The 25,362-nt window shown below is 45.3% G+C and overlaps 1 long non-coding RNA gene across 1 annotated transcript; it reads left to right on the forward strand.

Moving 5' to 3' along the window:
* On the forward strand, nucleotides 9,173–10,534 carry LOC106508228. The gene is made up of 3 exons (XR_002340752.1): nucleotides 9,173–9,407; nucleotides 9,804–9,967; nucleotides 10,439–10,534. It is a non-coding gene; the product is annotated as an uncharacterized LOC106508228 (long non-coding RNA).

Raw genomic sequence — 25,362 nt, forward strand, 5'->3', positions numbered from 1 at the left:
ATTTGATAGTGTATCCTGAAATCTTACTAAATTTGCTAATGCTAGATTTTTTCTAGATTTAAAATTTTTATCTACATAGACAATGTTGTCTGAAAATAGAATTTTATTTCTTACTTTACAATTTGAGTGCCCTTTATCCCTTTTTCTTATCTGATGGCACTATCTAGGACTTAAGTAGAATATTGAATAGGAGTGGTCAGAGAAGACATCCTTGCCTTGTTTCTGATCTTAGAAAGCATGCAATTTCTCACCATTCAGTATGATGTAAATTGTAGGGGTTTTGTAGATGCCATTTCTTAGGTTAAGGAATTTCCATTCTGTTCCTAGTTTGCTTTGAGTTTTTATCATAAATGAGTATTTAATTTTATCAAATGCTTTCTCTGCATCTACTAAGATAATTATATGGCTTGCCTTGCACTCCTGGCATGAACCACTCATTGTTGTGATATGTTAGATACATATGTGTGTGTGTGATTTCTTTCTTGTATATTTTTATATAAATATGTAAAATAGACATATTTATACATATAACTAATATTTTAATGAAGATTTTTGTGTCATGTTCATGAAGGACATAGGTCTTCAGTTTTATTTTTATGGCATGCCACTTTCTGGTTTTGGTATTTGGGTAATACTGCCTAATAAAATGGGTTGGGAAGTACTCCCTCTTTTTTTTTTCTGAAAGAAGTTATAGTTTCTGAAATGTTGGCATGGGTATGGAGAAACTGGAACTCTCTTGAACTGTTTATGGGAATGTAATACTGAACCACCTCTGTGGAAAATAGTTTGGTGGTTCCTCAATAAGTTAAACATAGAATTATCATATGACTCATTACTTCCACTTCTAGGTATAGATGCAGAGGAGTTGAAAGTAAGTGTTCAAACAAAAGCTTGTACATAAACATTCAAAGAAGCACTATTCAGGAGTTCCCATTATGGCTCAGCAGGTTATGAAACTGACTAGAATCCATGAGGATGCGGGTTCAATTCCTGGCCTCGCTCAGTGGGTTAATGATTGGGCATTGCCATGAGCTGTGGTGTAGGTCGCGGGTATGAGGGGAGGAGTTATTGTATAGTCAAGACCCATATCCCTGGGTGGACAACCCACAAATGGGAGAATAATTACAGAAGTTCTCCCCAAGGAGTGAGAGGTCTGAGCCCCACGTTGAGCTTGCCAGCCCTGGGGTCCTACACCAGGAAGACGAGCCCCCACATCATTCAGCTTTGAAGACCAGCAGGGCTTTCTTTCAAGAGAGCCAGAGAGCTATGGGAAATAGAGACTCCACTATTAAAGGATGTACACAAAGTCTCACACACTCCGGGACCCAGGGGAGAAGCAGTCTAACTTGAAAGGAGCCTGAGGCAGACCTATTTGCTGATCTTAAGAGAGCTTCCTGGAGAGGCAGGAGACAACTTCAGCTCATGCTGGGGATATAAACACAGGTGGCAGCCATTTGGGGGAACTTGTTCTAGCACATGGACACTGGTGCTGGCAAGCGCCACTTTGGAAATTTCCCTCTAGATTATTAGCCTTGGGACCCATCCCCACCCCTGCCCACCAGCCTATAGGCACTAGTACTGGGATGCCTCAGCAAGCAACTAGGCAGGTGGGGACACAGCCCCACCCAACAGCAAGCAGACTGCCTTAAAGACCCCTGAGCCCACAGCCACCCCTGGACACAACCCTGTCCACCAGATCTGACCCCACACCAGTATACAGGCACTAGAACTGGGACCCCCCCAGAACTCTGCAGCCAGGAACCCCAAGACTCAGCTCTACCCACCACTAGGCTAGATCCAGCCGTGAAACCAGCCTCACTCACAGGTATGCAGGCACTAGTCCCAGGACAGAGTTTTACCCACTGGTGGGCAGACACCAGCCCCAGGACAATTGCAGCTCTAGAAACTACCTTGCCTTGTGAGGACACAAAAAATACACTAGCAGGCTAGCACCAGCCTCAGGACCCTCAGGCCCCAGCAATGCCACCGGTGGGCCAACTTCAGCACTGGGATACCTTGGGCCCTTCAGGCAGTGGCTCTGGGATCCAATCCCTCCCCCTGCAGGCTCACACCAGCTTTGAGATGCTGCCCCCCCCTCCAGGGCCCTGCAGCCAAAGAGGCCAGGATTGGCTCCAGCTACCAATGAGCTGGCATTAGCCATGGGATCCACTGGGTCCTGATCCCCCACCACCAGTAGGCTGACACCAGCTCCGAGATATCCTGGATTCCTCAGCCAGCTATCCTGATATCCAGGCCACTCACCAGTGGGCCAGCCCCAACTTTGGGACACCCCAGAACTCGCAGCCAGCCATGTCAGGAACTGGCCCCACCTGCCAGCAGACTGACACTAGATCCAGGAACTCTAGCCCCACAACCATCCACCCTAGAACTCATCTCTGCCTACCAGTGAACCAGCACTAACCCCAGGACTTCTAAACACTAAACAGTAAAGATAGTCATTAAATCTCAAGGGAAAAGAGCAAAAGGAGAAAGGAACAAAAAAAAATTCCAAAAACAACTACCAAAATGGCAATGTTCCATCATGGCACAGCAGAAATGAATCCGACTAGGAACTATGAGGTTGTGGGTCCAATCTCTGGCCTCGCTCAGTGGGTTAAGGATCTGGTGTTGCCGTGAACTGTGGTGTAGGTCACAGACATGGCTCGGATCTGGCGTTGCTGTGGCTGTGGTGTAGGCCGGAAGCTGTAGCTCTGATTCAGTCCCTAGCCTGGGAACCTCCATGTGCGGCAGGTGTGGCCCTAAATAGACAAAAGACAAAAAAAAATTTAAGGTAGTAAGTACATACCTATCAATAATTACTTTAAATGTAAATGGAGTTCCTGTTGTGGTGCAGTAGAAATGAATCTTGACTAGTAACCACGAGGTTGTGAGTTTGATCCCTGGTCTCACTCAGTGGGTTAAGGATCCGGCGTTGCTGTGAGCTGTGGTATAGGTTGCAGATGAGTCTCAGATCCTGCATTGCCGTGGCTGTGGCATAGGCTGGCGGCTATAGCTCCGATTCAACCTCTAGCCTGGGAACCTCCATATGCCATGGGTGTGGCCCTAAAAAGAAAAAAAAAAAGTAAATGGATTAAATGTTCTAATCAAAAGACATAGAATGGAAGAATGGATAAAAAAATAAGACTCATATATATATACTGCCTACATGAGACTCACTTCAGATCTAAAGACACACACTGAAATTGAGGGGAATTGAAAAAGGTATTCCATTCAAATGGAAATTAAAAGAAAGCCAGGGTAGCAATACTTATGCCAGACAAAATAGATTTAAAACAGAGACTCTTAACAAGAGAAAAGAAAGCCATTACATAATGATCAAAGAATCACCCAAAGAAGAAGATATAACAATTATATATGCACCCAACATAGGAGCACCTAGATGCATAAAGCAAAATATTAACAGACAAAAGGGGGGAACTTGACAATTACACAGTAATTGTAGGGGAGTTAAACACCCCACTTATATCAAGGGACAGATCATCCAGACGGAAAATCAATAAGGAAACACCAGCTTTAAAAAACACATTAGGCCAAAAAAAAAAAAAAAAAAACCGTATTAGGCCAAATGGACTTTATATATATATATATATATATATATATATATATATATATATATATATATATACACACACACACACACATAGAACATTCCACCCAAAAGCAGCAGAACACACATTCTTTCCAAGTGCATGTGGAACATTCTCCAGGATAGATCACATGCACAAAACAAGTCTCAGTAAATTTAAGAAAATTAAAAACATTCTAAATATCTTTTCCAACTACAAGGCTATGAGACTAGAAATTAACTACAAAGAAAAAAAACTGCAAAAAAACACAAATACCTGGAGGCTAAACAATATGCTACTAAACCACCAATGGGTCACTGAAGAAATAAAAAAAATACCTGGAAACAAAAAAAATGGAAAACACAATGATCCAAAAATGTATGGATCACAGCAAAAGCAGTTCTAAGAGGGAAGTTTATAGCGATACAAGCCCACCTCAGGAAATAAGAAAAATCTCAAATAAACAACATAACATTACACCTAAAGGAACTAGAAAAAGAAGAACAAACAAAATAAAGGTTAGTAGAAGGAAAGAAATCATAAAGATCAAAGCAGAAATAAATGAAATAGAGATTTTAAAAATAGAAAAGATCAATGAAACTAAGAGCTGATTCTTTGAAAAGATAAACAAAATCAATAAACTTTTAGCCAGACTCATCAAGAAGAAAAGAGACTCGGGTCCAAATTAATAAGTTATGAATGTGAACAGACTGGAGTTCCCGTCGTGGTGCAGCGGAAATGAATCCAACTAGGAACCATGAGGTTGTGGGTTCAATCCCTGGCCTCACTCAGTGGGTTAAGGATCCAGTACTGCCATGAGCTGTGGTGTAGCTCATAGATTCGGCTTCGATCTGGCATTGCTGTGGCTGTGGTATAGGCTGGCAGCTGTAGCTCCGATTGGACCCCTAGCTTGGGAACCTCTGTGTGCTGCAAGTGAAGCCCTAAAAAGCAAAAAAAGAGTGAACAGACCAATTACCAGTAATGAAACTGAATCAGTTATTTTAATTTTTTATTATTTAATGAAATTTTTTATATTTATAGGTGTACAACAATCATCACAACCAAATTTTACAGTATTTCCATCCCAAACCTTCAATGCATTCCCCCAACACCCAACCTGTCTCATTTGGGAACCATAAGTTTTTCAAAGTCTGAGTCAGTATCTGTTCTGCAAAGAAGTTCAGTCTGTCCTTTTTTCAGATTCCACATGTAAGTGATAGCATTTGATGTTTGTGTCTCATTGTCTGACTGACTTCACTTAGCATGATAATTTCTAGGTCCATCCATGTTGCTAAAAATGCCATTATTTCTTCCTTTTAATGGCTAAGTAATATTCCATTGTGTGTATGTACCACATCTTCTTTATCCACTCCTCTGTTGATGGACATTTAGTTTGTTTCCATGTCTTGGCTATTGCAAATAGTGCTGCAATGAACATTGGAGTACCTGTGTCTTTTTGAGTCATGGTTTTCTCTGGATAGATGCCCAAGAGTGGGATTGCTGGATCAAATGGTAATTCTATTGTCAATTTTCTTTTTTTTTTTTTTTTTTTTTTTTTTTTTTTTTTATTTTTTTATTTTTTTGGTCTTTTTGTCTTTTGTTGTTGTTGTTGTTGTTGTTGTTGTTGTTGCTATTTCTTGGGCCGCTCCCGCGGCATATGGAGGTTCCCAGGCTAGGGGTTGAATCGGAGCTGTAGCCACCGGCCTACGCCAGAGCCACAGCAACGCGGGATCCGAGCCGCGTCTGCAACCTACACCACAGCTCACGGCAACGCCGGATCGTGAACCCACTGAGCAAGGGCAGGGACCGAACCCGCAACCTCATGGTTCCTAGTCGGATTCGTTAACCACTGCGCCACGACGGGAACTCCAATTGTCAATTTTCTGAGGGATCTCTGTACTCTTTTCCACAGTGGTTGCATCAATTTACAATCCCACCAACAGTGTAATAGGGTTCCTCTTTCTCCACACCCTCTCCAGCACTTACTGTTTGTAGACTTTTTGATGATAGCCGTTCTGGCCTGTGTAAGGTAACCTCACAGTGGTTTTGATTTGCATTTCTCAATGAGTGATGTTGAACATCTTTTCATATGTTTTTTGGCCATCTGTATGTCTTCTTTGGAGAATCGTCTGTTTAGATCTTCTGCCCATTTTTTGATGGGGTGGTTTGTTTTTCTGGTATTGAGCTGCAGAAGGTGTTTATAAATTTTGGAGATTAATCCCTTGTCAGTCGATCCATTTGCAAATATTTTCTCCCATTCTCTGGGTTGTCATTTTGTTTTGTTTAGGGTTTCCTTTGCTGTGCAAAAACTTTTAAGTTTAATTAAGTCCCATTTGTTTATTTTTGTTTTTATTGTCATTACTCTAAGAGGTGGATCTGAGAAGGTGTTGCTGTTGTTTTATGTCAGAATGTTTAGCCTATGTTTTCCTCTAAGAGTTTTATAGTATCTGGTCTTATATCTATGTCTTTAATCCATTTTGTTTATTTTTGTGTATGGTGTTAGGAAGTGTTCTAATTTCATTCTTTTACATTCTTATACAGACCAATTACCAGTAATGAAACTGAATCAGTAATTTATTTTATTTTTTTAACTTGTATTGGAATATAGTGTCTTAAAAAGTTGTATAAATTTCAGGCATATAGCAAAGTAAATCAGTTATACATATATATGTATCCATTCATTCTCAGATTCTTCTCCCGTATAAGTTACCACACAGTAGTGAGTAAATTTCCAGAGTAGGTCCCCATTACTCATCTATTCTATATTATAGTAGTGTGTATATAATCAATTCCAACTCCCTAATTTATCCTTCCCCCTCAACCGTTCCCCTTTGGTAAACATTAAGTTTGGTTTTGAATCTTTAAGTCTGTTTCTGTTTTGTCAGTTCTACTGTATCATATGAGATCACTAATATGTGGAATCTAATTGAATCAGTTGTTTTAAAAAGCTCCCAACAAACAAAAATCCAGTATCAAATGGCTTCACAGGTGAATTCTACCAAACATTTAGAGAGGCGCTAACAACTATCTAACAACTAACGTTCTCAAACTACTCAAAAAATTTAAAAGGAAGGAATGCTTCAAAACTCATTCTACACAGCCAAGCATCACTTTGATACCAAAACCAAAGATACCACAAAAAAAGAAAATTACAGGTAAGTATCATTGATGAACATAGCTGTAAAAATCCTCAACAAAATACTAGCAAGCTGAATCCAACAATACATTGAAAGGATCATACACCATGATCAAGTGGGATTTATCTAAGGGATGCAAGGATGGTTAAATATTTGCAAGTCAATCAGTGTAATACACCACATTACAAACTGAAGAATAAAAATCCAATGACCATCTCAATAGATGCAGAAAAAGCTTCTGACAAAATTCAACATCCATTTATGATAAAAAAAAAAAACTCTCAACGAAGTGGGTAGAGAGGGAGCACACCTCAGTAAAGGCCATGTATGACAAATCCACAGCCAACATCATACTCAATAGTGAAACACTGAAAGCATTTCCTCTGAGATTAAGAATAAAACAAGGACACTCACTCTCGCCAGTTTTATTCAACATAGTATTGGAAGTCCTAGACACAGCAGTGAGGCTGTCTCACATATACACAACTTACCCCAAAAAAGGCTTATTATATAGGTGCAGCCTCTAGTTCTTTTGATTTAGATCTACTTGATGGTCTCTATTATTAAAATTGTTAATGCTTGGCATTGGACCACTCTTGTCAAATGGTGCAAAACTTACAATACTGTTTGACAATCCCATAGGGGTTATTTTGACCAAAGACAGATCACTGGTGGCCCCTGATGGAACTGTATTAGATTTGTGACATAAATGCCTACTGACTATTAATTGCAAATTGCAGAGGATCTGTTATCTTGATAAACTAATGCCTGCCTTCATAATAGCCCCTGATATCACCTAGGGCCTCTTTAAGGCCATTAAGTTTCCTTTTCAGAGAAAGAAGTCTTTAGATAATTTGATTCAATAGTGAGAGAGACTGGACCTTGATTTGAGTTCAAAAGCCTTAACTACTTCTTAAGAGAAATCTTGGACTGCCTTCTTTGGTTGCCAAGTCTCTTCTTTGAATGCTTTGTAAGAGGCCAGAAAAATAATGAAATCCTACATGCTGCCATTTAAAGAATAGCAGAAAAACTAGACAAGGTCATTAAGGCCATAGAACTCCTTGCAGAAGAGGTTCGTGAAACAAGACAAGCAGTGGGTTGAGCATATAGCCACTCTAATCTAGATATAACATTGGCCTCTCAAGGTGGAAGAATGTTGTACCTATATTCCAATAGGGTCTCTGGGATTACTAAAAATATCAGAGAAATGAACAATCAATATACTTGGTAGTTTTGCTAGTGTACCAATATCTGCTTCTGCATACTCTTCAGATTAAGAATGGGATCTTCTCTTTCCCTTTAACTTGGATAAACTTGGCTCTTGGTTTATGACTGTACTACACATTCTTGCTATAATCATTCTCCTAGTGTTTGTGCTACAGTGTTCAAATGTGGGACCTCCAGAGTCCTAAATGCTACTGTGCAGCCACTGTCCTTTCTGATGATGCAGCACTAAGGTGCTACTGAAGGAATGTGAAGAATGGACATCTGTCCAACTACAGATTGTGTTCTTCAAATCATCTTTAGATCAATGGAATCCGGACAATGATGAAGATGTGAACTTCGCAGAATAATGTTCTATGGTTGACCTCACCTGCCCTTGGCTAAAGGGGGGAGTGAAAGAGTAAAAACTTCTCTGGGACACAAAGAGTGAAAATCAGCTCAGAATGAGAAAGAAAAAGGCAGCCCTGCTGTTAATCAGGCTGTGTGACAGGCACAAAGACAACTGCAAGTTAACAGGAAATATTGTTTCTCCCAAAGTCATAAAGCAGCTGTAAAATGCCATAAAAACATACTTTTTCTGTTACCATTTTCTTATCGATAATGACCCCCAGATGCACTTTTCTGTTTCCATCTATTTCCAACTGCTGTGCTATTCCTGCCATTACATACGTAGGCTTGCACCCCGTCCCGATCCTGCATGTTCTCTATGCTTCATTCCCACCTAGGATTCCACCTGTGCCTCCCGCCTCTCCGTCTCCATTGGAAATGCACTGAGCCCCGACCCCATGCAAGGCATGCTCCTCAGAGGCTCCGTACACAACCCCCTCCATTGGCCCGTTTCTTTTCCTCCCAGCTCTACTCGCATGCTAGAGTTCTCCGCAATCCCATCTAATTTTGTAAAGACCTTCTCCCCACTGGTCAGTCTGTTTTCCCTCAGGCTCGCTCCATCCCTGGAGGAGTAATAAAGATGGTGCTCAGGTATTCTGAGGCGTGGGAGTCTCAGGGGTGAATCCATTCGCTGGACTAGGAAGGCTAAACTTGGGCCCCCTGCTCGGGTCCAATTAACCGGCACCGGGTACGTTCACTCCGGCAAAAGTTACCTCTGAGCATTCTTTGGCGTGGGCGGGCCGGGCGGGGCGTTTACGTAATGGGCGGGGCGTTTACGTAATGGGCGGGGCATAAGGGACTTCATTCGTAGAGGCCTGGGCTGTGGGGTAGTTCTTATAGTGGGCGGGGCGTGTGGGCCGGTCTACGTGGGGCGGGGCGTACGTAGCCCCGCCCACCACGGCTTCTTTTGGCACGTTATAGGTGGACTAGAATCCAGCCTTAACTTGGGCTTTCTTGTGGGTGTGTCTTTCGGGGAGAGGGCTGCTTCGCAGGTGAGTTGGCGGCGGCGGTGGCAGCGTTACCTAGGCTTTAGAAGTTCAAGCTTTGGACAGACCCAACGTTTGTGACCTGTGTAAGTTTGAGCACTTTGTCCATATCCTCTCCGTGCCTCAGTTTCTTCGTTTGACGACATGGGGGTGAAAATGTGCCCGTGACTGGTGCAGAGCGTTTGGAGCTAGGCTGTGAGCGGACTAAAGAGGAGGGATGAGTTTTCTAAGGTGAGAAAAGGGCATCCTGATTAGGGAGTGAAAGACACGTGCTAACAGCAATAACAACCGTTAGTATTCTGCCCTTCTGTGCTGGCACTGTGCTAAGCGCTTTACTTCTTTCAGCTCATCTTCTTGTCCTGACAAGGTACCAGGTGGGTACTACCATCAACCTCATTTTATCATTCCAAGCAGGGCGGTGCTTGAAACACTTTCAGGTGCTGGGCCTCTCTGCTGACTGCTGCCCCGTCCTGTGTCCACAGCCTCCTGCTTGTGAGTCGTCTGTCCTCCAAGTCCCCCCGGGATGGTGGGGGTGACCTAACAGCATTAGACCCATCTTGACGCTGTGGCACTTCTTGCTGCAGTTGTGAACGTGGTGACCTGGCTATGGGGACTGCACAAGAACAAGCCCCACATGAATTACAAGGTCAGCCGGACCTGGTGATACTACCATGATACCTAAGGCCACAGTAAATAGGCCCCTCTCAGGCTGGATTCAGACCAGAGCAGGGTCTGGACGCCGAATATTTACATGAGTTATTTCATTTGGGGACCTCTCCTGAACCCAGAAAATAGGGGCATTGAGCACTTCCTCTAACACGATGGCACTTATTCCATTTCTTTATTTCCCATCCCTAAACCTTCATAACAGTATTAATAGTGATTTCTCCTCAATTATCTGGGATGCACAGAGCAGCACCAGACTCCCTCCAAATCTGTACACTTCATTTTCTTGACTTTCAGCTAAAACTTCCAAAATACTATTAACAATGTCTTCTGGGCGTCTAAACCAGGCCTTTGACCCCAGGTTTCTGTTATCACTATCAGGTCACCCTGAGGCACCTCAGATCCACACTGAGCCCCCAGTATACCAATTATCACCTTATGTGCCCTTCAGGAATTCCACTCGGCCAAGAGGCTGATTTTCACTGGTCTCCTCAGCTGGAACTCTGCCTACTCCTTCGGCTGCTTTCCAGAAACCTACTGTGCTCTCGTGACAGCTCCTCTCTAGTCCTTTTGTGCACGTGGTGAGTTTATACATTAAAACAAATGTGTGTTTACAGCTGATATTTTTGTGTCTTAGGAAAAACCTGACTTAAATGCTTATGGTCAGTCCACCCCATTTAATTGGAAGAGTCACACTGTGTTCTCATGCTTTAAAAATCTCCTCTGAATTTAAGTCTGTTCTCTTTCTCAGTCCTGATTCTGTTTATCTTAATCAGATTGGAGTGGCCTATAGATCCTTTTCTTTTTTTAGGGGTGTTTATGTATCAAATATATATTTTTAGAAAATATCTTTTACTTTCATTCACCTTTTTCCTATTTAAAATCATTTTGTTGTTCTGTTTATAGCTTCCTTTATTTTTGGCTGTGCCTGCAGCATACAGAAGTTTCTGAGTGAGGGATGGAACCTGCACCGTAGCAGTGACAATGCCGGGTCCTTAATCACTAGGCCACCAGGGAACTCCTATTTATAGCCTCTTGAGGAGGACACTTAGCTAATATGTTATTAATGTTCCCAGTATATTTGTTTAAGATTATAAATTTTCCTCTGTATATCTTCCTTTAAGGTGCAGCCCATAGTTGTTTTTTTTTTAATAAACTTATTCATCAAAATCGAACATTTTGTCCAGGAAATCATACACATCTGATGCATACAGCTTAATGAATTTTGAAAATGAGTGCAGTCTTGTAACCACCCCTGAGATCAAGAAGTTAAACATTCCCAGTGACCCAGGAGTGCCTTTTCTAACTCCCCGTGGTGTGTACCTGTACTGCTTTGGAAATGTGAAGAGGCACTTTCAATTGTCACAAGACTGGGCAGGACTAAAGTCATTCATCAGGTGGAGGTGGGGAGATGAAACATCCTGCAGGATGTGGGATAGATCTGCCCAACACAGAACTGTCCTGCCCAAGATGCCACCAGCTCTCCCCGTGACAAACGTGGGAGCAGACAAACTCATCCTTGTTCCCCAATCTGCCTTGGCCCCAGGCTGTGACCTGTTAGCTCACTCACACCCCCCATGCCAGTCGCCTCTCATTCCCAGGTATTTGCAGTTACCTGCCACATTTATCTAGCACCTGTGCCCTGTCCCTCCTGATGTGTCCACCTGGAAATGCCTTTTCCAGATCAGCCTGAAAGACAGTGCTCCTTTCAAAACTTACAGCCTTTCCACAGCTTTGCAGCATTTAGATGTCTGAGCTACCTGGGATATTAGGAAATGTGTATCCTGCATTTCTGTATCCCCAAACACCCAGGAAAACCCCAGGGACATAAAAGGAGTTCAAAAAAGGTTTGTTAGGAGTTCCCTAGTGGCCTGGCTGTTAAGGATCTGGCATTGTCACTGCTGTGACTCAGGTTTGATCTCTGTCCTGGGAACTAACACATGCTGTGGGCACAGCCAAAAAGACACAAACAAAAGGTTTGTTATATGGATGCTCAATAGTACAGTATTCATTATATAATTTTTTTAATTAGGATGCTTTTATTTAATACAGTGAGTAACTTACCAGGAAGATCTGTTGTACTTTTTTGTTCCTTGTGATTTGGACACAAATCACAAATGCATAGCATGATGAATTTCACAAAGCGAAGACATCTATGTAACCACCATTTGTTTTAAGGAACAGTAGCGCATGACCAGTGCCAAAGCCCTCCCACCAAAGACCACCAGGGACACACCTGTGGTTAAACAAATGCGATTTATTATTCACTGCAGTGAGGGGGGAATGCACATGGAGCAGGGTCTCAGGAGAAAAGACTTACAGGAGCATTCCCACTGTGGCTCAGCGGTAACAAATCTGACTAGTATGCATAGGGACGCAGGTTCAACCCCTGGCCCTGCTCAGTGGGTTAAGGATCCGGCCTTGCTGTGAGCTGCGGTGTAGGTTGCAGACACAGCTTGGATCTGGCATGGCTGTGGTGCAGGCCAGTGGCTACAGCTCCAATTCGACTCCTAGTCTGGGAACTTCCACGTGCCATGACTGTGGCCATAAAAAGCGAAAGGAAGGAAGGAAGGAAAAAGAAAAGACTTGCAGGATGTGGGTCTGTTAGGTGACTTGGGGGAGAATTAACGAAGAAAGACTTTGCTCTGGGATGGATGCTGCCAGGAAGCTGGGGTATCTGAAAACTTATCTGTACGGTGGGAGGAAGAAGACAGACTAAAACTGTAATTTGTAAAGAAGCGGCAGTCTTTTCATGTCAGCTAGGAAAGGCGGGTGTTTAATGATTCGTGTGGCTTGGACAATGTTCCTGTTTTCATGGGTAGTCAGACATGAGTACAGACTTTGTCTTGATCCATCAGTCACAGAGTGATTTCATTTGATGTTTTTCTTCTGTGAAATTGTTCTGGCTCAACAAGGAAACACCGAAGCCCAGCTGTGAGTATCCAGCCAGCTCTCATGTGTCAGGAGTTGCTCCTTTACCACCAGCTCCTCCCGGTAACTACCCCTACTCGCAAAGCTAATTGCCATCCCAGCTTCGCTCAAGCTACATTAGTTTTGTCTGTGTTTGAACTTTAGTTAAATGGGATCACGTGGTATGTGCTCTTTTGGTCAGCCTTCTAGCCATCATTATCTTTATGAGATTCACTTGCATTGCTGCAGCTCCTTGTAATTCACTCTTTTTCATCACTTTCTGGCATTCCGTTCTCTAGATGTACCACAGATCCTTTATTCATTCTACAGCTGATCCACCTTTTTCAAAAAAAAAGAAATTTTTTTTTTGGCTGGGAGTTCCCGTTGTGGCACAGCGGAAATGAATCCAACTAGGAACCATGAGGTTGCTGGTTTGATCCCTGGCCTCACTCAATGGGTTAAGGCTCTGGTGTTGCCCTGAGCTGTGGTGTAGGTTGCAGACGAGGCTTGGATCCTGCGTTGCCTGTGGCTGTGGCATAGGCTAGCAGTTACAGCTCTGATTCGACCCCTAGCCTGGGAACTTCCATTTGCCATGGGGTATGGCCCTAAAAAGCAAAAAAAAAAAAAAAGGTTTTTTTGGCTGTTATCAATTATCAGTAAAGCTGATCTGGACATTCCAATACATGCTATTTAGTGCACACATGTACACATTTCTGTGTGGTATATACATAGAAGCTGAATGGCTGGACCATATGGTAGATGTATTGTTAGGTTTTGAAGCAGCTATTTTCCAAAGTGGCTGTACAGTTTTACATCCCCTCTAGCAGAGCAAGAGAGTTCTGCTGTCCCACACCCTCACCAACACTTGGCACCCTCCCTTTCTATGACTCCATCTTTGAGATTTTTTTTTTAACCATGTGCCCTGAGTCTCTTTTCCATTGTTTTAGGTCTTTGTAATTCAGTCATATTTTTTCTATTGTCTTCTGGTTCACTAATCCATGCTTCACCTGTTTCCAATCTGCTACTAAAACTCTATTGAGTTCTTACTTTCACTTACTATAATTTTTAGCTATAGACCGTCTGTGTGTGGGGTTTTTTTTTTTTTTTCATAGAATGCCTGGTGACATTCTTCATTTTACCATATCTTAACTTGAATATATTAATTTCTTGGTATTTTAAAGTCAGTGTCTAATAAGTCCAAAATTGTGGTCTATTGAAGGTTGGTGTCTATTGTGTTTTTTCTCTTGGTAAAGCTTCTTGATATGCATGGTAATTTTTCAGTGAATGCTGGAAATTATATATGAGAAATTTTAGAGGCTTTTGAAATTGATATCTTCCTCCATAGAGGATTCACTCTATCCTCAGGCAAGCAACCAAAATAGGGGCATATCACCTTAACCAGTCAGAAGCTGAACTGTTCAAGGCTGACTTGCAGTGTTTGTGAGACTCAGGCAGCCTCTAGATTGGCTCTAGTTCCAGGATAGAGGCCTCCAGGGATCCCAGCTGTAAACCTGGGTGTTTAATCTTGTGGGTATGTTTTCCTTGGTGCATTCCTCTTTAAAAGACCATATTTTTAAAAATGGAGTTCCCTTCGTGGCTTAGCAGTTAACGATCCTGACTAGGATCCACGAGGATGTGGGTTTGATCCCTGGCCTCGCTCAGTGTGTTAAGGATCTGGTGTTGCTGTGGCTGTGGCATAGGCTGGCAGCTACAGCTCTGATTCGACCCCTAGCCTAGGAACTTCCATATCCTGCAGAGGTAGCCCTAAAAAGGAAAAAAAAAAAGACCATACTTAGCCAAGTGCCGCAATGTCATAGTGAAGGTACACAGTATGTGGCTGGTACCCAAAAGCATCAGGGAGTGAGATTTTTCTGGTCAATAGAATATTTTACTTAATAAAATTATTGGATATTGTGTGGCATAGAGAATCATAAAATACACCTCACACGGGATCTGTCTGGCATATGTAGTCATGCCTGAAATTATAAAATCATATATGACTATGGAGATCGAGTTCATTGTTCTTCAAAACGAAGTGCACTCGGGAATCGGTTACCATCCGATGCTCTTTATTTTCAACAGTGCTCATTGCGCTTATCACATAGATACACAGAGATGTTAGTTGATGGTTTTGTGTTACAGGAGCTTTTACTATAACAGTTTTCACTATGTTCCCTTTTCCATTGACAGACACAAACATGCTAAATGAATATCAAAAGGAAGTAGCACTAATAGACACCTAACTCATTGCTTAAAATGTAGTGGGTCCTCAGCAAATGTTGGCTCCCTACCCTTCTGATTACTATTACAACTAAGTGTTAATCCAGGCAAATGTCTCAAAGGTCAGCAGAGCACCATCTATGTGATGGTGGATGAGGATGCATAGGGCTGTCTTTTGGTGACTAGGCTGAATTTGGGTTGGGTTGTGTGCAGCAGACCCTGTGGAGCCATTAGAGGTTTCTGAGCAGTTGAGGGATGGGCCCAAAGCTTCGCCTTAGAAATCTGGAGTCGTTCGTGGGAGCTGGCAGGGCCAGGAGTCTGGAGCAGCACTGTGCGGAGGGCAATCAGGGTGATGGAGGCAGAAGTCATAACTGGCAGCAACATGGATGGACTAGACTCTCATACTAAGTGAAGTAAGTCAGAAAGAGAAAGAGAAATACCATGTTACATCACTTGTATCTGGAATCTAATATACGGCACAAATGAACCTTTCCACATTAAAGAAACTCATGGACTTGGAGAACAGACTCGTGGTTGCCGAGGGGGAGGGAATGGAATGGACTGGGAGTTTGGGGTTAGTAGATGCAAACTATTGCATTTGGAATGGATAAGCAATGAGATCCTGCTGTATAGCACAGGGAACTATATCTAGTCACTTGTGATGGAACATGATGGAGGATAGTGTGAGAGAAAGAGTGTGTGTGTGTTTGTGTGTGTGAGAGAGAGAGAGAGACTGGGTCACTTTGCTATACAGTAGAAAACTGACAGAACACAATCAATTATAATGGAAAAAATAAAAATCATTAAAAAAGAAGTCATAACTGGGAGGATGGACTTGAGGGCAGAGGCGCAGGCAGAGTGGATGGGTCCCGGCCACTGATTGACTGGTGGGGAAAGGGAGGGTGCAGTTCAAGACTGAGTATGGGGGCCTGAGAAAGTGATGGCACCTAAGATAATGAGCTCAGGCTTCAGTTATGCTGCATTTCATGTTCCCTTGAGTCCCTCAAGCTGGAGAGCTTGGTTCAAAGTCATCCGCAAAGAGGCGATGTGAACACAGACAACAGAGGCGAACCAACACACAGGTGCCCAGAGAGAAGAGCAGCATTCTTGCCATTCTTCTCGTCCCTGCTGCCTCTCAGGAGCTGGCCACTGGGTCATTTGGTGTCTATTTCCCACATCCTGCTCTCTGCTCACACTCACACACTCACACATTATAAATATGCTCATTATAGCAGAACTCGGTGTCCCCCAGCGCTGTCCACTCTGCTCTGTGAGCCACAGTTTTACTACGGTTCTCGGGAGGCCTGGGGTGGCCACCCTTTGAGTTCTTTTTGCTTGTGAGATGTGTGTGCCTACGAGATGGGCCAGGAATGGGGACAATTGCAGAGTTACCTGGATTATCCCATCCTTTATTTCAAAAACTGTTTTTAACATCGTGGTTGTGGCATGGAGTACCCCAAGGAGGGGAAGGTACATTTTGGAAGACTGAGTCAGGACCATTTGTTCAACCGCCCCTCCACACCAAGGAATTATCCTCCCTGAGTTCGATAAACCCTGAAGGCTCTGGTGTGTGACATATTAAAGGAGGTAAATTCCTTCACAGACTAATGGAAAGAAATCAACTCCTCCTTACAAATGGATATTTCAGATTTTATTCTGTCTGTTCTAGAGGGCAGTGGTTACTAGGGTCTAATGTATGGAGAAAATCTTATTTCTTTTTTTTTTTTTTTTTTTTGTCTTTTTAGGGCTGCACCCACGGCATATGGAGGTTCCCAGGCTAGGAGTCAAACCGGAGCTGTAGCTGCCGGTCTACACCACAGCCACAGCCACATGGTGTCCGAGCCGTGTCTGCGACCTACGCCACAGCTCACAGCAATGCCAAGTCCTTAACCCACTGAGCAAGGACAGGGATTGAACCAGCATCCTCATGGGTGGTAGTCAGCTTTGTTAATTGCTGAGCCACGATGGGAACTCCAGAAGTTCGTATTTCACTGAAAATTTTTATACTGCAAATAAAGTTTCTAGTGTAATTTAGGCTTAACAGGGATAGATCAAAAGCAAGGGCATGCCATCAGTACCGTATACACAGAGAGAGATGGCCTTGGTTTGTGGGAGGAAACCTGGTGTAGTCAAAAATGATTTCTTGGGCGTTCCCTTTGTGGCTCAGCGGTTAATGAACCTGACGAGGATCCATGAGGCTGCGGGTTCCATCCCTGGCCTCATTCAGTGGATTAAGGATCCAGCATTGCTGTGATCTGTGGTGTAGGTTGCAGATGCAGCTCAGATCTCACATTGCTGGGGCTGTGGTGTAGGCCTGCAGCTGCAGCTCCGATGGGACCCCTAGCCTGGGAACCTCCATATGCCGCAGGTGTGGCCCTACAAAGCAAAAGAAAAGAAAAAGAAAAGATTTCTGGAGTGTTTATTATATGCCAGAGACTTTTCTATGTGCTCAAGATATAGCTGTGAACAAAGCCGATAAACCCCCCTGCTCTCACTGACTTTATTTTCTACTGGGGGTGGGAGGGGGTGGAAAGAGGCATACAATAAACAACAGAAACAAATACTTAGTATACTCAAGGGTGGTTCTCATTATGAACAAATCTATAGCAGGGAGGGGGCAGAGAGAAGGTGTGTGAGGGGGGGTCCTCGTAAGTGGTGGGGGTCTCAACAGAAAGAGACATTTGAGCAAACACCTGAGGGAGATGAGGGAATGAGTCAGGCAGGTACCTGGAGGAAAAGGATTTCCGTCGGGGGGACAGCAACTGCAAAGGCACTGACATGAGAGTTTATCTGGCGATTCCCAGGCAACGTGGCTGGAGCAGATGCCCATGTAGTACAGAATGTGGAGAGATGAAGCCAGGCTCTTCTAGAAACACGGGCCCTATTTTATTCGCACACATCATGCAAACATACACCTGCACATTGACATGGAGCCTTGAAGAGTTTCTGAAAGGCACACCACAGTTGCTTGCTTACCGTTTTAGGCTGGTTCACTAGAAGCAAATTCTTCTTCGGGTGATCTGAGGAGGGAGAGCTCTGAGGGAAATGGGCACAGGGGTGAGGAAAGCAGGATGGGTCCCAGGAAGAAGCCTAGCAGGTGTGTGGTTTGAGTAGAAGGGTGGCCTCAGCCTGATCCCACAGGGAGCTCTAAAGCATGGAGGATGCCAGAGAGTTGGTCTGACTTAAGGCAGGGGGGCCAGTCCTTGGGAACGCGCTATTAGTCAGTCATTGTCCGTGGGTTACCCCCACCCTTGGGATGGGGCTCTTTGAGGGGTAAGACATGTGGGGCCGGATGACTTCTGTTGACCAAGGCAATTCTCTGAAGGAAGGACAGCGTGAACCCTTAGCAGTTAACACTAGCCCTGGAGGAGGGGCAATGCACTGGCCCATAAAGGGACCCACCAGCGTCTACCCCAGTCATACAAAGAAATATGAGAAGGGGCAAGATTTTTTAACTACACACTAGAACTTTTCAAAGTACGCAACCAACAACCCTTCGTGTGTTCAGTGCCTGTTTTGTCTCACACTAATGTACAGACCCATGTCCCGAAAAGTGGGCTCCCTGTCATTGGGTTGGAGTCTTAGGTTGCCTGCTCTCCCTGACGTGCCCCCGGCATCCTGATGAGGGCCCAGGCCAGAGCGACAGCACCCCCTTCTGGTTCTGCCCTTGTTCACCCAGGCCAGTCTGGTTCTCAGCTGGAAAAGGGCAATTCCTATAGGAGGCTACTCTGCCACATAAGAGTCACTGAAGCTGCCGCTTCAGAGAACCCATCATTCTCAGTGCTGGTGTGGTAAACAGGGCCAGAGGGACCCAGAAGAGCCTCTGCCCACAGTTACTTCCTTTCTGTGCTCTGGGCAGAGTCACTGCAGCAGATGTTATTGGTCCATTGGAGGAAGGACGGTGGTCACAGTCAAGGAGGTGGGTCCCTGGGGGAAGATCCTTCTACGGGACTCTTTCCAAGACCCTGTGACTCTCTCTGATTTTACCTGCCATCCTCACAGGGGAGCTGTGTGCATTAAATGACAGGAAGCATGTAAGTCCTATGGCTCTGTGTCTGCACCTATTGACTGAGTGATAGACACTGGTGGTTCTTATTCCAAGTTGTTTAAGAATAATAGGCAAGCCATTGATCAGTGCTCTGAGAATAGGTGAATCCATCATATCTCACAGGGGAGACAAGGTAAAAATAATCCCAATGATTTCAAGCAGAATATGACTAGTACCTGATAGATGGAGATGAGCCTCATGATGTGGAGCTCAGGCTGTGTGATGTTGAACTGGTTCTTAGAGAACGAGCAGGATTCAGTAGACTGACTTCAGAGACCAGGAGATTCTAGGAAGGAGGCTTGACATAGACAAGGGTGAGGAGTTGTGAAAGTGTGGGCTGTGCTTGCACAAGGGATGCTCATCTAAGATGAGCCATAGTGTAGCTCCTGTCGTGGCTCAGCGGGTTAAGGACCTGACGTTGTCTCTGTGAGGATGTGTGTTCAATCCCTGGCCTTGCTCAGTGGGTTAAGGATCTGGCATTGCCGTGAGCTGTGGTGTGGTTTGCAGATGGCAGCTCAGATCCTGCATTGCTATGGCTTTGGTGTAGGCCTCAGCTGTAGCTCCGATTCAACCCCTAGCCTGGGAGCTTCCATATGCCACAGGTTCTGCCCTAAAAAGAAAAAAAAATAATAAAACAATATGATCCATGAAACTTAAGACAGGAAGCCCCAGGTGAGGCCCCTTCATAGGCGTGAGAATCTTACTTAGAATATATCAGAGAGTCATTGAAGGGAGGTGCACATGTCACTGTCCTAACTTGTTAAGGATCACAGAAATCATAGATAAGGTATGGAAAGGGCCCAGAGAAATAAGCCAGAGTGACTGGAAATCTTTGAGGTCCAGGTAGGCACTTTCCTTCCTCTTCCACACATTCAGAAATGAAAATCTCTGGCCACCTGTGGTGTGCTGGGATTATGCTAAGTGCAGAGAGTCAGCCTGGCCTAAAATGAATTTTAGGTGTTCCCCTGTGGCTCAACATGTTAAGGACCCGGTGTTGTCATTGCTGTGGCTTGGGTAGCTGCTGTGGTGTGGGTTCGATCCCTGGCTGGGGAACTGCCACATGCTGTGGGTACAGCCAAAAAAAAACTTCAGTTTATTCTGTAGGATCTTAAAATCCTAATGTGGGAGTTCCCATTGTGGCTCAGCGGTAACAGACCTAACTAGTATCCATGAGGATGTGGGTTCAATCCTTGGCCTCACTCGGTGAGTTAAGGATCCAGCGCTGCCATGAGCTGTGGTGGAGGTCACAGATGCATCTCACATCCTGAGTTGCTGTGGGTGTAGTGTAGGCTGACAGCCGTAGCTCTGATTTGACCCCTAGCCTGGGAACTTCCATATACTGTGGGTGTAGCCCTAAAAAAAAAAAAAAATAATAAAACTAATGTGGAATAATGTGAGAAAAAATGGGTATATATATATGTATGACCGGGTCACTTTGCTATACAGCAGAAAATGACAGAACATTGTAAATCAATTATGATTTTATATATTTTTTTCAAAAAAGCCCTAATGTGAAAGACACCCTCATCACCAAATGAGTTTAATTCAAGGAAGCACCAAGAAGATAAAAATCTGCTCTGGTCAAGAGGGCCATGTGGCCTGAGGCTGCTAGCCCTGGAACAGGGGAGGAGTGAGGGTGGAGGTGGAACTCTTGTAATGAAGAGACCTCAGATGCTTTGGTTCAGACTGCCATGGTCCTGGTGCAGGTCAGAAGAAGAATTTCCGGGCTCATAGCAAGGTGAAGAGAAGGAAGAGTTTATTAAGAAATGCTGCTAGTGCAGTGGGATGCCTTCCTGGTGGTCAGGGAAGGCCAACCCCAATGGAAATTGGCTGCTTCTCATATCCAGAGAGTAAGGGAAAGGGCAGTGCGGCTTTACTGATTAGACAGGGGTCTGAAACTCTCCTCATGCCTGATAAGGGTCTGCTTGAGTAAGCCATCCCTTTACCAAGAAAAGGAGAGCTTTCTAGGACAGGTTACTTCTTTATCAGGAGAGAGCCAGGCCTTTTGGGAGCATCGGCTTCAGGGTTTGTGTTTGAGCTAATATGCTGCGGCTTGAGTTCCACACAAACGAGCTAGAGGTCCCTGTTCCCTCCCATAAGAGTCCAGGGTGGGTGGTGAGCCCTCTGTGGATGGAGGGTATCTGGGCAGCACTGCCCTCCTCTGTGGCATTGTGAGACTGGGCCATGGCCCATCTGGGTCCCAGGGCAAAGTTCCCACTGGCAGAGACTGGGCTCCTGGCACATGGGGAAACTGTGTCAAAGAAGGCACTCTTTTGCACTGCAGCCTCTCAACTCCCTAGGGCCAGAGGGGACCCCTCACGCCCAGCACAGGACCCAGTGCTTGGCTCAAAAGTGCTGAGCACACCCAGACGCTGCTCAGGGTGGGGACCTGAGGAAGTGGGGGCTCACAGCAGCTGAGAAGGGGGATGCAAGAAGGGGAAACTCCACCAGAATCTGGAGAAGCTAATTCCACTGCAGACAGACAGGAAGGGCTGAGAGCACACTCTTCTGACAGGGATTGGGCAGAAGAGGTTTCATGGACCATGAGGGGGCAGGGGAAAGCAGCAGGGCTGGATGACCCCTCAGAGAATAGGCCCTAAGAGGCCCTCTGAGTTCCAGGAGCAGGAGAAAGTGCCCCTTCACCCTCATCAGCAGAGACATTTGACAGTGACAAGGAGGCCAACAGCTGGCCTGCTGCTGGGGACTGCCGGGGTTCTCCCAGAGGAACCCTGAGCACATCCCATTCCCCGCCCCCAGCCCCCAGCCCCCAGCTATTCTGGAGGTTGTTAGAGACTCTGGAGTCTGCCTTCCCATGAAAAGGAAACCAGATGTGATGGACAGGGGGTCTCAGAGTGTGGTCAGGGCACTGGCCTTTTTGTTTGGTCAGGATGGAGGGAGGAGGCGAGGAGAGGAAGTGCCCAGGGTCATTGTCAAGTTCTGAGTGAGGGTGCTTAGGGACCTGTGCTCCGTGTCACACAAAGAAAAGGGAGATGTCTCAATGCTTCAGGCCTCTGGGAAACAAGGAACTGCTTTCTAGTGCCCTTGATGGATTTTGTTGCAGTGGCCTGCAGGCCGGGAGGTAGCAGGTAGCCCGCTCTCAACTGCGACAGACTCATCTTGAGAATAATGACAAGCTGCTTTGTCCTCTGGACAAGACTACGGAGAGGGTGAAGGAAGACAAGGTGGCTCAGAGTGTGGGGACGAGGGACCAATATGGTGCCCGGGTGAGGAAATAGTCTTCAATAAAGTGACCCTAACCAGACAGATTAGAAAGATTCCATAGGAGTTCCCATCATGGCACAGTGGTTAACGAATCCGACTAGGAACCATGAGGTTGCAGGTTCAATCCCTGGCCTCTCTCAGTGGGTTGGGGATCCGGCATTGCCGTGAGCTGTGGTGTAGGTTGCAGATGCGGCTCGGATCCCACGTTGCTGTGGCTCTGGCGTAGGCCGGTGGCTACAGCTCCGATTCAACCCCTGGCTTGGGAACCTCCATAAGCCATGGGAGCGGCCCTAGAAAAGGCAAAAAGACAAAAAAAAAAAAAAAAAAAAAAAAAAAAAAAAGAAAGATTCCATAAATATGATTGGTCGAAAATCCTCCTCAAATTCCTAATGATCCCACACCCCCCCTCCCAGGGACCAGTTAATTTTTTAAACCTTTTATTTAGACATCATTTCCAACTGAGAGAGAATTTCCATGAGTAACACAGAGAATCCCCTTCAACCAGATCCAACAATTGTTCATGTTTTGCCATATTTGCTTTATGATTCTCCCTCCCTCTCTCCCTCCATCCTCTATATATATACACATTACTACACATACAGACATTATTTTGTTCTGACCTACTTTAGGGGAAGTTGCAGACATGATGCCTCCATGCCCCTCAATACTTTGTGTGAATTTCCCAAGGACAAGTACATTCTCCTACATAACCACTGTCTTAGTCAGCTCGGGCCACCATAGCAGAATACCACAGACTGGGTGACTTAAGCAATAGAAACGTATCCTCTCCCAGTTTTGGAGACTGGAAGTCTGGCTGATTCCATTTGTGACAAGAGCTCCTTTCCTGGCTTATAAATGGCTGTCTTCTCACTGTGTCCTCGCATGCCCTTTCCTGGGTGGATGCACACAGAGAATGAGAGTTCAAGAGTGCTCACTGATATTAGTGTAAGGATGCTCATCCTATCCGATCAGGGCTGCACCCTTATGATGTCATCGAACCTTAATTACTTCCTCAGAGGTCCCATCTCCAAATATAGCCACACTGAGGGGTTAGAGCTTCAACACGTGAATTGGGTGAGAGACACATTCAGTCCATAACGACCACCAATATGGTGCAGTAGTTATTTGGGGTGCCTGTTGTGGCTCAGCAGTAATGAACCCAACTAGCATCCATGACATGAGGGTGTAGGTTCGGTCCCTGGCCTCGCTCAGTGGGTTAAGGATCTGACATTGCCGTGAGCTGTGGTGTGGGTTGCAGATGCTGCTCAGATCCTGCATTGCTGCGGCTGTGGTGTGGGCCAGCAGCTGCCACTCCAATTCAACCTCTAGCCTGGGAACTTCCATATGCTGTGGGTATGGCCCTAAAAAGAAGGAATGGAATGGGGTGGAAAGGAAAGGAAATATCAATACCCCCATAGTATTATCTCATTTGTTTTCACCAGTTCCAGTCCTGGATCCAATCTAAGATCACATGTTGGATTAGCCACCATGTCTCTTTTTTTTTTTTTTTTTTGTCTTTTTGCTATTTCTTGGGCCGCTCCTTCGGCATATGGAGGTTCCCAGGCTAGGGGTCAAATCAGAGCTGTAGCCACCGGCCTACACCAGAGCCACAGCAACGCGGGATCCGAGCCGCGTCTGCAACCTACACCACAGCTCACGGCAACGCCGGATCGTTAACCCACTGAGCAAGGGCAGGGACCGAACCCGCAACCTCATGGTTCCTAGTCGGATTCATTAACCACTGCGCCATGACGGGAACTCCCACCATGTCTCTTTTCTATTCCCTTAATCAGGAACAGTTCTTCAAATCTTTCCTTGATTGTTATGGGCTGAAATCCATCCCTTCAAAATTCACCCCCGGGAACCTCAGAAGTGACCTTATTGGAGATGTTGTCTTGAAAGAGGAATTAAGATGAAATGAGGTCCTACGGGCAGGGCCTCATTTGGTACAACTGGTACCCTTGTGGGAAGATGAAATTTGGACACAGACATGTGCACACATGGAAGAAAGACCACGTGGAGACACAGGGAGAAGGTGGCCATCTACAGGCCAGAGGGAGAAGCAGAAGAATGAAAGCAACCCTGCCGACCCCTTGATCTCAGACTTTCCTCTGGACTCCCTGCTTATTATCATATTGTAGGAAAAATGATCCTGGGTATTTATAATCCTTACAACCATCCCACATCAGTGGGTGTGATTGCTCTTCCCTTCTTGCAAGTTGGGAAATCGAGTCATGGCGAGACCTAGGGATGAGGTGTCCAAGTTTCCACATATTGCAAGCATCTGAGGTGGGATTCACGTGGGTGACTCTAGCTCCAAAGGCAGACCTAGCAGGCCATTGTGAGGCACCCACTTGCCCAATGACCCCACCCATCTCGCTTTCAGCCCCAGGGTTCTAGGTGGAGGGTGATGACAGAAGTGGACAGATCCATGAATACCGTACCCCTGAGTCAGATGGCTCAGCCCCAAGCATGCAAGGACCCCCTAGGACAAGAGGTGGGAGTGGGTCCATCACTGCGGTGTGAGGTGCAGCTTCTGCCCCTCCCGGCCTTGGAAATGGGCTTGTCACTGAGACCCTCCTGGCCCGGGCCTGAGGAATGATGGAGAAACAGGAGGGCAGACTGAGCGGAACCAGCCTGAGCATTGACGAGGATGGGAGCACGGTGAGGTATGGAATTAAATGAGATCACAGAGGGCTGCCTGGCATGGCAGCAAGGATGGGAGGGGAGGACGCTGACGGGGACCTGCCAGAGCTATGTGCATGGCCTACTGGGAACATGCCTGGCAGGGGGGCAGGTGGGCATAGGGATGTAGAGACTGGACACGGAGGTGGGGTCAAAGGCAGGAGTGAAATCTTTAGTTTATTCAGGGTGAGGCCATGATATCTAGCCCTAAACGTGTCACTGTGTCTGTGTCCTTTGGACCAGTGTTCCCAACCCCAGCGCTATTGGCATCTGGGTCTGGATCAGTCTTT

The sequence above is a fragment of the Sus scrofa genome, chromosome X (assembly GCF_000003025.6).
Source record: "Sus scrofa isolate TJ Tabasco breed Duroc chromosome X, Sscrofa11.1, whole genome shotgun sequence".
Taxonomy (NCBI): Eukaryota; Metazoa; Chordata; class Mammalia; order Artiodactyla; family Suidae; genus Sus; species Sus scrofa.